The following is a 4007-nucleotide window of genomic DNA, read 5'->3' on the forward strand; positions in this document are numbered from 1 at the left end:
GCACAGCCTCTGGAATGTATTAGGTGCTCCAGAAATGTTAGCTCTGAACTTGTCTTTAGCTCTTCTTCCCTTCACGCTCTGTAGTTTGATTTAATGCAAGGTTATACATTCTCCCCCGGGGATGGGAGTGGTGGAAATGTGCACACAGGCATGTGTGATAAATATAGTTGAAGCGTGGAATGTCTGCTTTTATTCTTATGTCCATTTAACAAAGTGTTTTCGTGATTTATGTTGTCCACTGCAGGGTGGAAATGAGTTCCACGCAGCGCGTGGCATGACGCCACCCTGAGACCGGAGGCCAAGGAACTGCCTTTGGTTAATGGATGGCACGGCCTCTTCATAAAGTCCGTTTCTTTGGATGCCTCCTGTCGAGGATGAACCTTCACACATGCCATTAAGTGTTTATGTTGGCAACTGCTCCACCTCAGAAAAAGAGTCTTCTCTTTATAGCAGCCTGTGGGCGCCAGTCTAAACACAGAGCACTCAAGGTTTGACCAGGTTAATAGGCTGAACAGTTGTAATTCAGAGTCCTCAGAACTGCTGTACTATTTTAACTGAGATGATGGGAAATTATCTGACAATTTTAATATCTAACTATCTTTTCACATAATACTTTGTATTTGTATAATAACATATTTCAACTTTTAAAAGCTCCCTCACATCTATTACCTCATTTAATCCTAACAGGGGCCCCAACCATCTTCTGGGTCTCTTAGTGTCATACAAAGGAATAGCAGGCTGAGTCAACAAGGAAGGTACAATACCATGCTGGGTACTTGATCCGTGTTATTTCCAGTCCTTACAACAATTCAATCTAGTCAATATTGTTTTCTCTATTTCACAGGGATCAGCCGGGATTGAAATAAAGTGGACCTAGCTCTAAAGCCCTTGTACTTTCTACTAGAACATCATATACTTTTTGTCCTATATTCTAACTTAGTGTTTTTCAAAACGTCTGGACTATGAAAAAACACTCAGATCATTAATTTAATGAAGTTGTAGTTCTGATCTCTTACATTCCTTTGTTTCCCCTATAAAGCCTGATTCATGTCATTTTTCAAATTAACATTTTATTATATCATATGTAATATATTTAGAGGAATATATGCAACAGACATGTAATTTGGGAAGCATAATAAAATGAATAAAATCCTGCGAACCCATTCCCAACATAGGAATGAATATGGCCAGTACCATGGAGTCTCTTTTGTATTCAGTCCTTATCCAATCATTCCCCTGCCTTCCTTCCAGAGGTATCCCCTGATCTGAATTTTGGTTTATCACTTCTTTGCTTTTAAAAAACCAGTGTTACAACATGTGTTTGACTATTCAATGTATTATTTAGTCTTGCTTGCTTTTGAGTTACTGCTTAACACATTGATAATTTAGTTCGTGTGTGTTATTTTTTACTGTGATCGTAGTTTTAAAGATATTTTCAGTTTTATACAATTTGATTGTCCTATCTTTCTGGTGGATTGAAGTTTTCATCATTATGTAGCAAGCCTCTTCATATTTGACGTGATTTTTTGTCTCAAAGCCTGCGTAGTCTCATGTAGCTTACTCAGCTCTCTGCAGCTTAGAATTTGCCCTGTATATTTTTGTATCATCTTCTTTCAACCCTTTCTTTGTCCTTATGTTTTAGGGGTGTCTGTGTATCATGAGGCATTATTTATTTGTGTTTTACTCTGACAATCTTTGTCTTTTAATGAGGGAGTTTAGTCTATTTTATTACACATTTGGGCTTTTCTATATGTCCTCACTTTGTACTATTTGTCTCAATTTTTTAATGTTTCTTTTTCCTCTGCTCTCACCTGTTTTGGGTTGATAGAGTTTTTGTATGTGTGCTTTTTAATCCTTAAATGGAAGATTGTAGTTTCCAAAGATGACTGCAACGATAACTCTCATCCCACCTGTTTTATAGAAGGTGACCTTGCTGCTCTGCGTCCAGAGGTGGAGATGATTTCTCTAGCCCATACAGAGGATGGCAGAAGTGAGCTTGTGCCAGTGCCGGGTACTTATTAACCTGCCTGGCGCCTTCTGTTTCTTACCTCTTAGAATGCCAGCGCTTGGGATGCAGTTGGAAACCCAGCTGCAAAATCATGAGAAGACTAAGCCACATGGAGAAAGTGAGTGTGGCCACTCCTGTCAACACCAGCTGAGCTCCAAGCTGGCCACCACCATCGACTGCTAGTCCTATGAGTGAGGCCTTGTGGACATCCAGCCCCAGCTGCTAGATGACTGCAACCACTTGAAACACCCCAAGGGACAACTACCCCAAGTCAGCCTAGAAAACCTTGAGAAATATTACTAAGCTGTTGTTTGTAGTCACTACGATTTGGGGTGGCTTTTATGCAGCATAGATAACTGAGGTGGGGATGTGGTATTGGCTTTGGGACTGAGTAATGGATGGAAACTGACAGGGTCTTGAGGAGGTGGAGGGTGCAAGTTAGAAGAGCTTTGAGAAGCCCCAAGTGACAGGTCCCCAGGGAACTGTTGACTAGGGCTTGAAGCCAGTGAGGAAAATAACCTTGGAGGCTGAAGAAAAGGCAGCAGGCTTGTTAACACTGCTGCCTGCTGTAAGGTAGAGAATAGAAAAGGCACCTGATGAACCCATGGATCTGACTGGGGAGATTTCCAGGCAGAAAGTAGAAAGTGTCAACTGGCTTCTTCTAGCTCACGTTGCAGATAAGAAAAAGTGAGTAGAGAGAGGTGAATCAAAGAATTGTTCGGTTCAGTTTTCGAGTTTAGAGAAATACAGAGCTCAGAAGAGTCTTTCCAGATAGCAAATGAAAGCTTGTGTTTGAAAAACAGTTTATCAAAGATTTTGGGTTTTTTAAAGATTTTCTTTTTTAAAGATTTTGTTGTTAAATTGATGATTAAAAGTGTAATCTTTTATTTAAAAAAAATTTTTAAAGACTTATTTGTTCATGTTTTGGCTGCGTCAGGTCTTAGTTGCGGCACGTGGGATCTTCACCGAGGCATGCGGGATCTTGCTCGCGGGCTCTTCATTGTGGTGCGCGGGCTTCTCTCTAGTTGTGGCATGTGGGTTTTCTCTCTCTAGTCGTGGCACGCGGGCTCCAGGGTGCATGGGCTCTGTAGTTTGCGGCACGTGGGCTCCAGTTGAGGCGCGCGAGCTCAGTAGTTGTAGCACGTGGGCTTAGTTGCCCCGTGACATGTGGGATCTTAGTTCCCTGACCAGGGATCGAACCCGAGTCCCCTGCATTGAAAGGTGGATTCTTTACCACTAGACCATCAGGGAAGTCCCTAAAAGTATAATCTTGTAAATATCATCTCTCTGTGTCCAACTTATAACTGTAACTTTTAGTTGTACTGTGTATTTCCAATTTACAAAGAACTTTTATATACATTACTCCAATTCTGACTATCCTGCTATTAGATCTAAGTAGAAAGCTATTGTTAGTGCACAATATTAATAGTAGTGACGACCACAGCCATCCTTCCTTTTTCTCCTCCAATTTTGGGGTTCTGACTCTGTGCCTGCTGTTAAGCTTTAGATAGGTGATCTTACATTCTTATAGCAGAGTGTTATGACTTACAATCTAAGGATGAAGACTGTTAAACCAGAGAGTTAAATATCTCAACCACGAATCATCACAGGTAGAACCTCGATTCAAACCCTAGTTCTACCCCAAGTCCACACTCCCATTTAACCTTTTTCCCTGAGAAGAACAGGTATCAATTTTAGACCAGAAAGCATCTTCAATGTGTGGATTACTTTCACCTTGTAAAATTTCATATTCATTTTCTGTCTCACAGTCAATATTTTGTGTGAACTATTTTGATAAATTATTTGACTTTCTCCATTTCTTTTGGTTAGGAATACACCAGTATTACAATAAGCTTCTTTATTTGTAAAATAAATGGATTGGATCAGGTGATCTCCAGTGCCTCTTTCACCTTTGATATTCCTTTCACCTCTTCTAATTTTCTGACACGTGGGTTTTCTAATCACTATCTGCAGGGCTGCAAATGAATTCCATTTGACC

Source organism: Aethalodelphis obliquidens, unplaced genomic scaffold, assembly GCF_003676395.1.
Source record: "Aethalodelphis obliquidens isolate GAN/ISIS:26980383/991018 unplaced genomic scaffold, ASM367639v1 scaffold6, whole genome shotgun sequence".
NCBI lineage: Eukaryota > Metazoa > Chordata > Mammalia > Artiodactyla > Delphinidae > Aethalodelphis > Aethalodelphis obliquidens.